Raw genomic sequence first — 12182 nt, 5'->3', positions numbered from 1 at the left:
GCCTGTGCGTCCAGAGCCTGTGCTCCGCAACGGGAGATAGTAGGGGCAAACTTATCAATACTGTAACCAGGCTCAAATCATCTCAAGGAGCAAGTTTATTCTTACAGGAAGAAGATAACATTACACTGAACCTCTAAAACTTTTCATACACTGTGCAATTTTCAAATAAATTATTAAGCAACTTTTGCATTCTCCTGCAGCCAGAGAGCAGTAAAGCTCATTTTCAAACCCAAGTAAAGGAAGAGTAGAGAGCAGAACAGTAGAGACTAAGCTAAATGATATTTATACCTAGCAAAGGGCACCCCTCTTTTTCTGTCAGACTTCTCAACAGGGTGTGTGGGCTGTGTGTGTGTGGTAATTTAATCCTTTATAGTAGGAAGTAGCTTGAATCACACCGTGCCTATTACAATATACACTGGCCTTTGCCGACCTCTGTAACCTCCCCCCGTAGACATACAGTCAATTAGCTTTTGCTCTACTATTTAAAAAATTTTTATTCTGCCTCTAAGAGGGCATATACTACAGTGCATAATATATTATTAATTGTTTGATTTAGAACACTTTTTTTAATGAATCATAGTTCAGACAGTAGAGCTAGAGTTTAAAAATTTCTCAGAGTAAAGGGCAGCTTCAGTTATGCCAAGGAAAAGTCAAGAAATCTCCGCTTACGGTGTGACTTACAGTTGGGCCTGTTATAAGTTGGCATGCTTTGTACCTTCTATTTAATGAAAAAAAAAAAAGTGCAGCTTAACTGGAGTGATAATAGAGAGAGAGGAGAGAGAGTGAAAAAGAAGAAGGAAGAGAAGAACAATGTTCTGGAAAAGTATTTTGTGACTTGAAGCATTATTGATACAGTGCCAGCCATTGTCAAATGGGACTATTTTGTGCCATTTTGGCAGTTGAGTGTTCTGACTTCCAAGTAGAAAATTACTTCCTTATCCTCAACTGAACAGTGACACATAGGGAAAGTGTTGGGAAAAAATTGAAAGGGAAAAAATAATCTGTCATAGGGAATCATATTTTACTATTTAGGATCCTATGTCAGAGCGACAAGACAGACTGATGACCGATTAGGAGATAATAATACAGACCCATGACCTAATATCGAAGATGGACGTTTGCTTGATGAAAGATTTTTCTCCCACTAATGTTGAATTATTACAGGCAAAGTTCCCTCTGTGATTCACTTCATGATGTTGCCAATTGCGCTGACTTTTCAAATATCATTTATAGATAAAAGTTTGAACTTAATATTTCAGCAGCATTAATGAGACTAAGTCAAAGATAATACAATTCAAGAAAGGATATACAATAGGGAATGTCAGACGCAGAACTTTTCTCTGACGTAATATGATTAGGAACAAAAAGTCATGAGGAGTTTAATAAAGTTTCTAGTTATATACAGGGATGCTAAGAGCTCTCCCAAGCCAAGGGTCCTCAAACAGATATGGAGGTTCAGGCTGGGAACACAGCGTGATACACACGAACAGCTGTCCAAGGACAGCGCATGCACAGGGGTGTCCCTCAGACTTGGAACTCGTGTTCTCTTTCTCTTACTGCATCATATCCCTCACTCTAAATCTCTGTAGAATCTTGTGAGTACTTTTAAATATCTAACTTGGGGAAGATGCACCTAGATATTCTAAAAAAATTAAATATGTAATTAAACCTCTTCAAAAATATTCACGATGAGCAAAAAAGTAATGAACCACAACAGTACTCCAGATCCAGAAAAGATGTGCTTGTGTATTCTTCCATATACTTAAGGAAAATATTCTCCATCTTAAACTTCCAGAAAAAGGAAGAGGAGGTAGACGTTCTCAAATCATTTTATGGATTCAGTATAACGAATGTACTAAAATCTGAAAAAGATACCAAGGTGGGGGAACTACAGATGTAAAATTCAATAAAAGTGTCAACAAATCAAACCTACCAAAATATAACAAAGGATGCTGTATCATAACCACGTAATGATTATGTTTAGAATTGAAAGGTGATTTAGCACTTAAATTTACTAACAATGTGATTTTTCACATTAGCAGGAAGAAGTAGAAAAAACATATGAACAATTCAACGGATGCTGAAAAAATCATTTGCTATAAAACAAACTTTCTTAATATGATAAAGTATCTAAAATAAATACAAGTAACATCATTCAAATGGCAAATAAATTAAGAATTTTTCTTCTAAATTCTTTAATAAATCTCTCTGTTTCTATCAACCATTTTGTAGCCTTAGAAGCAGAGCCTACCACATGGTAAATGTTCAATAATTGTTAGCTCTGCAACTATTATTTCTGATGGAATGTAGTTATTTTTTATTAAATGATGGATATTAAAATGTTCCATTTCATGTTATTAAGTCCCTATTACTTCATTTCAGAGTTCAATATGCAGGAATAATTTTCTACCCTTGCAACTCTTTCTGTTTGCCAAAATAAGCTTGTCCAGAAACTTCCTATGAAATATGATTCCCTCCCCTTTTTTTTTAAGGTTTGTCCTGGATTTGGTAATCTTACAAAGTTTTCACAACCAGATCTTACAAATTCATTTATACTAATTCACTGCGTGAACTTTCTGATCAATTTATATTAGTCCCTCCTCCCAAAGCCTCCAAATTCTAACCTTTAATGGATCATGATATTTCCCTGAAAATGCAGTGTCCTCCTGGTCTCCTCAGTTTGACTATTACAAATTCTGAAAGCTCCAAATCAAGGTCCATCTACACAATAACACCTTCTCTAGCTCCTCTGACACATTCAGATCCTGCTATTGTCAGAACTAGAAAGCAAATTATTTTTATTTTCAACTTGCCATATGCTCATCCCTATAGTGCATTTGCATACTAATAGTTTATGGACACAACCTCACTGAAAATTTCTCAAGCTTAAGACCATGACTCTGATTCTTATTATTCCCCCAAGATGCCCATCCTACTTTGGTCTTGTAGATAATGACTGAGTTTTACATGGTTCCCTAATAACCAACACCTTTCTTATTTACAGGGCTGGGGCAAAGAGGAAGTAAATGTGGTACTCACTTTGAGTGCAAAACTAAGGGGAGCACCAAAAAAACCTCTCATGCAGCAAGATAAATAATGAATGTAATATATTTTAAAAATTACAATTAATGCAAAAATTCATAATGAGCAAAATATATAATTTTAAGTAAATACAGGATCAGTATTACTAATTTTACCTTATGTCTTGGGCATAAGGTATTACTCAGTATGACAATGCTTATTTATAAGGTGAGAAAAAGTTACATATGTGGGGTCTTTTCATCATTCTTTTAATCTATTGGTAACTGTAAACACAAGGCTGAAATGACAGAATGACACCAGCAATCCTATGGAACATCTAGGTGAATTCAGTTTTTAAATACTTTTATCCTCTTAGGAAATGAATTGCAGTGGTCAGAGCTCAGATATTGAAGTCAAACAGATTTAATTCCTAATTGTGGCCCTTTTAAAAATTATTGTTAACTGGAAACTCTTGAGAAAATACCTAACATTTAAGATATGGTTTCATGATAAAAAGAAAAAGATATTGATGTCTTCGTAGGGCTATTAGGAAGATTAAGGGAAAGAAATAATACATATAGAACAATTGCTGGAAGAATTGTAATAATCTCTAGATTACAGATATCATGGTTACTACAAACCATTTGTAAGATATGTTAAAAAGAATTCTTTCTGATCTATAAAAATACAGATGACTCCTGAGGAGAGGAAGAAAAATGATCTGTGCTTTTTGGAATTTATAAGCAGTTCAAGGTAAACAGGAAAGCTGGAGTTCATCAAGAACCCAAGAAATCTCTAAATGGGTCATGAATATCTGTAAGACGCCTTTGTCCCTTTCTGATGAAACCCTTCAAAGTTAAAGACTAACTCTTTAAAGTGAAAGACTCACTTCCCAAAAGAGAGAGCTGAAGGTGGACAAGACAAGCAGATGGAGCAGGAGGGACATTGCTGCTGTGGGTGCTGCGGAGCAAGTCTGATGTGAAGAAATTAAATTTTACTTTCTGTAGAACTGGAGAAAAGAATACAACATTACTGAATCCTTGAAGAATGGTTTGGACTCTTGGGAAAAATTTTTTATTTACAATCTTGCTTAAGAAGGAATCAGTAAGCACATATTATGGGTCAAAAATAAAAGACAGAGATAAATGATTAATTAATAAATGAAATTTTTTTTACATTGTAAAATTGTGATAGAACATGATTTCTATATCCAGGGACTCATAATCCAATGGAGGAACAAACAAATATTAATGACTGTAACTCAAAGAACACTGGAAAATTATTTAAACTATCACATAAGTATAAAGAAAGAGCCTAAAAACAGTAGGGGGTCTATTTTGTCTGATATGAGAATTGCTACTCCAGCTTTCTTTTGATTCCCATTTGCATAGAAAAACTTTTTCCATCCCCTCACTTTCAGTCTGTATGTGTCCCTAGGGCTTAAGTGGGTCTCGTGTAGACAGCATATATATGGGTCTTGTTTTTGTATCCATTCAGCCAGTCTATGTCTTTTGGTTGGAGCATTTAATCCATTTGCATTTAAGGTAATTATTGGTATGTATGTTCCTATTACCATTTTCTTAATTGTTTTAGGTTTATTATTGTAGATCTTTTCCTTCTCTTGTGTTTCCTGCCTAGAGAAGTTCCTTTAGCATTTGTTGTAAAGCTGGTTTGGTGGTGCTGAATTGTCTTAGCTTTTGCTTGTCTGTAAAGGTTTTAATTTCTCTGTCAAATCTGAATGAGAACCTTGTTGGGTAGAGTAATCTTGGTTGGAGGTTTTTCCCCTTCATCACTTTAAATATGTCCTGCCACTCCCTTCTGGCCTGCAGAGTTTCTGCTGAAATATCAGCTGTTAAACTTATGGGGATTCCCTTGTATGTTATATGTTGTTTTTCCCTTGCATTTAATATTTTTTCTTTGTATTTAATTTTAGATAGTTTGATTAATATGTGTCTTGGTGTGTTTCTCCTTGGATTTATCCTGTATGGGACTCTCTGTGCTTCCTGGACTTGATAAATCAATCAATGTGATACACTATATTAACAAATTGGAAGAGAAAAAAACATATGATCATCTCAATAGATGCAGAGAAAACTTTCAACACCCATTTATGATAAAAACCCTCTAGAAAGTAGGCATAGAGGGAACTTACCTAGACATGATAAAGGCCATATATGACAAACCTACAGCCAGCATCATCCTCAATGGTGAAAAACTGAAACCATTTCCACGAAGATCAGAAATAAGACAAGGTTGCCCACTCTCACCACTATTATTCAACACAGGTTTGGAAATTTTAGCCACAGCAATCAGAGAAATAAAAGAAATAAAAGGAATCCAAATCGGAAAAGAAGAAGTAAAGATGTCACTGTTTGCAGATAACATTATACTATACATAGAGAATCCTAAAGATGCTACCAGAAAACTACTAGAGCTAATCAATGAATTTGGTAAAGTAGCAGGATACAAAATTAATGCATAGAAATATCTGGCATTCCTATATACTAATGATGAAAAATCTGAAAGTGAAATTACGAAAACACTCCCATTTACTACTGCAACAAAAAGAATGAAATATCTAGGAATAAACCTACCTAAGGAGACAAAAGACCTGTATGCAGAAAATTATAAGACACTGATGAAAGAAATTAAAGATGATACAAATAGATGGAGAGATATATCATGTTCTTGGATTGGAAGAACCAACATTGTGAAAATGACTCTACTACCCAAAGCAATCTACAGAGTCAATGCAATCCCTATCAAACTACCAGTCGCATTTTTCACAGAACTAGAACAAAAAACGTCACAATTTGTATGGAAACACAAAAGACCCCAAATAGCCAAAGCAATCTTGAGAAAGAAAAATGGAGCTGGAGGAATCAGGCTCACTGACTTCAGACTATACTAGGAAGCTACAGTAATCAAGACAGTATGGTACTGGCACAAAAACAGAAAGATAGATCAATGGAACAGGATAGAAAGCCTAGAGATAAACCCACGCACATATGGTCACCTTATCTTTCATAAAGGAGACAAGAATATATAGTGGAGAAAAGACAGCCTTTTCAATAAGTGGTGCTGGGAAAATTGGACAGCTACATGTAAAAGAATGAAATTAGAGCACTCCCTAACACCAAACACAAAAATAAATTCAAAATGGATTAAAGACCTAAATGTAAGGCAAGACACTATCAAACTCTTCGAGGAAAACACAGGAAGAACACTCTATGACATAAATCACAGCAAGATCCTTTTTGACCCACCTCCTAGAGAAATGGAAACAAAAATAAACAAATGGGACCTAATGAAACTTAAAAGCTTTTGCACAGTAAAGGAAACCATAAACAAGACAAAAAGACAACCCTCAGAATGGGAGAAAATATTTGTAAATGAAGCAACTGACAAAGGATTAATTTCCAAAATTTACAAGCAGCTCATGCAGCTCAATATCAAAAAAACAAACAATCCAATCCAAAAATGGGCAGAAGACCTAAATAGACATTTCTCCAAAGAAGATATACAGACTGCCAACAAACATATGAAAGAATGCTCAAAATTATTAATCATTAGAGAAATGCAAATCAAAACTACAATGAGATATCATCTCACACTGGCCAGAATGGCCATCATCAAAAAATCTACAAACAATAAATGCTGGAGAGGGTGTGGAGAAAAGGGAACCCTCTTGCACTGCTGGTGGGAAGGTAAGTTGATACAGCCACTGTGGAGAACAGTATGGAGGTTCTTTAAGAAACTAAAAGTAGAACTACCATACGACCCAGCGATCCCACTACTGTACATATACCCTGAGAAAACCATAATTCAAAAAGAGTCAGGTACCACAATGTTCATTGAAACTCTATTTACAATAGCCAGGACATGGAAACAACCTAAGTGTCCATCTACAGATGAATGGATAAAGAAGATGTGGTACATATATACAATTGAATATTACTCAGCCACAAAAAGAAACGAAATTGAGTTATTTGTAGTGATGTGGATGGACCTAAAGTCTGTCATACAGAGTGAAGTAAGTCAGAAAGAGAAAAACAAATACCGTATGCTAACACATATATATGGAATCTAAAAAAAAAAAAAAAATGTCATGAAAAACCTAGGGGCAAGACAGGAATAAAGAGGCAGACCTACTAGAGAATGGACTTGAGGATATGGGGAGGGGGAAGGGTAAGCTGGGACACAATGAGAGAGTGGCATGGACATATATACACTACCAAATGTAAAATAAATAGCTAGTGGGAAGCAGCCACATAGCACAGGGAGATCAGCTCCGTGCTTTGTGAGCACCTAGAGAGGTGGGATAGGGAGGCTGGGAGGGAGGGAGATGCAAGAGGGAAGAGATATTTGGATATATGTATATGTATAACTGATTCATTTTGTTATAAAGCAGAAACTAACACACAATTGTAAAGCGATTATACTCCAATAAAGGTGTTAAAAAAAAAACAGTAGAGGATTCCTGTTTATTTTGATAAGCAGAGTTCAGAACAATGTACTTAATACATGAACATTTGCACTTTTAAAAAGAAGGAAAAAAAAGAGGTGGTAGATGCAGTCAGAATACATATTTAAATCCACATGAGTATGTATTTTTTATACTCACACGGAAATTCAATGACCCTATTGTATAACCAAGAAACCAATACCATTAGTTACCTTTAGTAAGTGAGAGGTTATATGGTCACAAGTTTAAGGGGGAAGGTAAGACAAATTTCCACATAATCTTTGTCTTTGATCAAATAAATACACTCCTAATTCCAAAAAATAAATACAAAATCTAAATTACAAAAAAGTTCTATAAATTAATAAAAACAAACAAATCAACCTAATCTTGGATCAATTTCATAGTATTAACACAGGAGGAAATAACTTATGTCAAGTAATTGAAAGGAAAGGTGTTGACTGTACTGTAAGATTGTACTTTATGTGATGCATGAATGAAAAGTACAAGGACGTTTAAAATTTCACACTATGTGTTATTTTTAGCAACAAAGTTGATATTTTGTTTTGGAACTACTGTTATATATTGCCAGATTAAGTAATTACTATGTTAACTGTGTTACAAATCAAGATATTTGGATTCGGAGGAAATATGTACAATTATAAAGCATAACAAAAGAACTAAAATATTTAAATTAAATTAGAAATTTCAATACAAATTCATGGACTTAAGATATATGCATATATAAGCTTTTAGTTCATAAAATGTTATTTTATAATACATGTAATATGTGATATATAAATATATACATATAAAGTAAATACATGTATTTTAATGTTTATATTATATGTTTATTTATAGCTAAAATGTTTAAATACATGTATGCATGTATGTGTACTTTTTGTTTTTTAGCTCTGTCAATTGAAATTTCTTGGAAGCAATTTTACCTCAGTAAAATGAGTAACCCTAACATCATGTAGATAAAGTAGAGATTTCTAATGGCAATTTACATTAAACAGAATCAGGATTCCTTGAAAAACAGCTGATTCCAGGAGTAAAGCAAGAAGGACACAAGATGAAATTGGGATATTATAATATATTGTGGTGGAAGGAAAGGAAACATAGTAATTTAGGGAGCTATATAAACAGGATATAGACATCTGCTTGAAGGTAATTCCACTATTAATGTTTGCTAAAATGATAATTATTTTATTGGATAAATATTAATTGATTTATTAAAAATCCATTAGCTCCTCATTTTGCTCACAATAGGGAAAGCTGGATAACACCCATATGTTATCATTAGAGATAGCTATTAAACCTGTTTCTTCCTTGAAAATAAGGTAATTAAATAGAGAAAATTAAACATTGATCCAACATTCTCAGTAGAAACTCTATGTCAGGATAACCAAAGGGCATCAGTCAATAAGGGAATGAACTACTTTGAAAATCATAATTTTATAACCTGATATTAGCTAGCTAGATAGATCGATAGATAGATTGATAGATAGTGAGAGAGAGAGAGAGATTATTTCAAGGGTCAATAACTGCTTTCAAGACTGTTAAGGGAATGGTTGATGGGGATAAGTTATTTGTGCGATGCCAAAGTAATACTATGCGTATTACTTGCTACTTAGAAGAGGAAAAGTGACTAATATCAATGCCTAAATTATTAATGAATCCTAGCAACAGTATGGTTGGACATATAGGATGATTAGTATTATGGGATGTGAAGCACTACAAAGTAAATAACCATTAAGATGTATTTTAGCCAAAAACCTGAATCTACATTTTAAGAATTAATGTCTATTTTACAGAAAATATGGAATATTGAGGAGGAAGATAATACCTCAAGAAAGTAGTTAGAAATGTTGAGGAGCTGGAATAATCTGGGGAATAAATAGCCTGATCTTTTCCATAAGTCAGAGACAGGAAAAAATAATAAAACTGTTCTAGATGAAAGGAGCTGTAACAATAAGACTCCAATGAAATGAGAGGTTGTCAGTTGATCTGGACTGGAACAAACCAGCTATGAAGAAAATTTTAGGGACAATGGGGAATTTGAATATGGAATGAGTATTAAAAATTAAATGTATAGAAATGGAAAGGTCAAAATTACTAACTCAAATACATAGGATAAAAATGTAGAACAGGAAAATATTTGGAAGGATCTACACAGATGTGTTAACAGTGATAATCTATGGATGGTGAGGCTATGAGTTATTTTCTTAATTTTTTTAACCTACTTCTATATGTTTATTGTGTATCCTGTTTTGGAAGTGCAAAATGTATTTTAACTAAAATATGATAAGGTCCATTAGAAACCACTGACAAAGTGCTAGCCTTCAATATCCTTGGAGTATCAAGCAAGATCCAAGAAGATGGAGAAAGAAGAGGTAAAGTCAGGAAAATAACAGAATATGAAACAATAGCAACAGCATAAAAAGCAAGAGAATTCTGAGGAAAGAGACAAGACTGGAAATGTATAGTAGCATAAGGCCAAATGATTAAAAAAAGGGTAAAAGACAACAGGGTACAGGACATCACACAGAGAACTGTCTGGTGATTAGAGTAAATCTTCTAAAGTTGTTTCTACCAATAACTAACTGACTTGGACAAGTCAATAGATTTGAATGGGCCTTGATTTTCTCATCTGTAAAATAACAGACCTTAAAAAGATGATTTCTTAGGACTCTTTCATCTTTACCATTATAAAACAATATTCTAAACATGACTCTTACATCTCTATGTCTGGAATACCCTTCTCCTCAACCCAGCAACTCAGCTCAGATTTATCTTTCTAAAGCCACGTTGCATAATAAAAGCTCTCAACAAATTAGAGATAGAAAACACACCCTAACATAATAAATGCCATATATAACAAACCCACAGCTAACATCATACTTGATGTTGAAAAGCTAAAAGCTTTTTCTCTAAAATCAGGAACAAGACAAGTTTGCTTCCTCTCCACTTTTATTCAACATAGTACTTGAAGTCCTGACCACAGCTATTAGGCTAGGACAAAAAATCCAGAAGGAATGAAAGAAGTAAAATGGTCTCTATTTGCAGAATACACTATCTAATATATAGAAAACCCTAAAAATTGCCCCCACCACACACACACACAAAAAACTGGTAGAACTAATCAATGAAGTCAGGAAAGTTTCAGCATAAAAAAAAATCAACATACAAAACTCAATTGCATTTCTATAAACTAACAACAACATATCCGAAAGCAAAATAAAGAAAACAATTACATTTACAATAGAATAAAGAAAACAATAAAATATTTAGGAATAAGTTTAACCAAGAATATGAAAGATTTGTACACTGAAAACTATAACATGTAAATGAAATAAATTGAAGAAGACACAAATAAATGGAAAGATATACTGTGTCTGTGGATCAGAAGGATTAATATTGTTAAAATGTCCAAAGTACTCAAAACTATCTATAGGGTCAATGTAATTCCTATCAAAATTTTTATGATATTTTTTCATAGAAATAGAAGAAACAACCCTAAAATTTGTATAGATCCACAAAAGACCCCAAATAGCCAAAGCAAGAAGAACAAATGTAAAGGCATTGCACTTTCTGATTTCAAGCTCTAATAATCAAAACAGTATAGTACCAGCCCAAAAATAGACACAAAGAACAATGGAATAAAATCAAGAATCTGGAAGTAAACCCATGGTCAACTAATATTTGACAAGGAAGCCAAAAATACTCAATGGGTAAAAGAAAGTTGTTCAATAAATTATGCTGGGAAAACTGAATATTCACACAAAAAGAAGAAAATTGGACCCCTATCTTACACCACTCACAAAAACTGAAATGGATTAAAGGACTTAAATGTAAGGTGTAGAAATGTAAAATTCCTGCAGGAAAATATAGGTAAAAACTCCTTGACGTTGGCCTTGGCAATGATTTTTTGGATATGACACCAAAAGTACAAGCACAAAAGCAAAGAAAAAAAAAAAAGTGGAACTACATCATCAAACTAAAAACTTCTGCAGAGCAAAAGAAATAACAAACAGAACTAAAAGGCACCTACAGAATGGGAGAAAACATTTGCAAACCATATATCAGTTTGGAAGTTAATCGCCAAAATATGTAAGAAACTCATACAACTCAATAGCTAAAACAAAGCAAAACAAAATAACCTACAAACGATCCAATTTAAAAATGGACAAAGGGGCTTCCCTGGTGGCGCAGTGGTTGGGAGTCCGCCTGCCGATGCAGGGGACAGGGGTTCGTGCCCCGGTCCGGGAAGATTCCACATGACGCAGAGCGGCTGGGCCCATGAGCCATGGCCGCTGAGCTTGCGCGTCCAGAGCCTGTGCTCCGCAACGGGAGAGGCCACAACAGTGAGAGGCCCGCGTACCGCAAAAAAGGACAAAGGACGTGAAATAGACATTTTCCCAAAGAAGACAGAGAAATAGCCAATTAGTACATTAAAAGAAGCTCAACATCACTAATCATCAGGGAAACGCAAATCAAAACCACAGTGAGATATCTTCTCACACCTGTTAGCGAGGCTAGCATCAAAAAGTCAAAGAGACAAGTATTGGAGAGGCCTGTGGAGTAAGGGAAATTCTTGCACACTATTGGTGGGAATATAAGTTGATGCAGCCAGTATGGAAATAGTGTGGAGGTTCCTCAAAAAATTAAGACTATAACTACCATATGATCCAGCAAA

The sequence above is a fragment of the Delphinapterus leucas genome, chromosome 14 (assembly GCF_059928025.1).
Source record: "Delphinapterus leucas isolate spDelLeu-1000000601 "Yukka" chromosome 14, BTC_Dleu_Yukka2, whole genome shotgun sequence".
Lineage (NCBI taxonomy): Eukaryota > Metazoa > Chordata > Mammalia > Artiodactyla > Monodontidae > Delphinapterus > Delphinapterus leucas.
The sequence above is the reverse complement of the archived record's forward strand: the minus strand, read 5'-3'. Positions refer to the sequence as shown.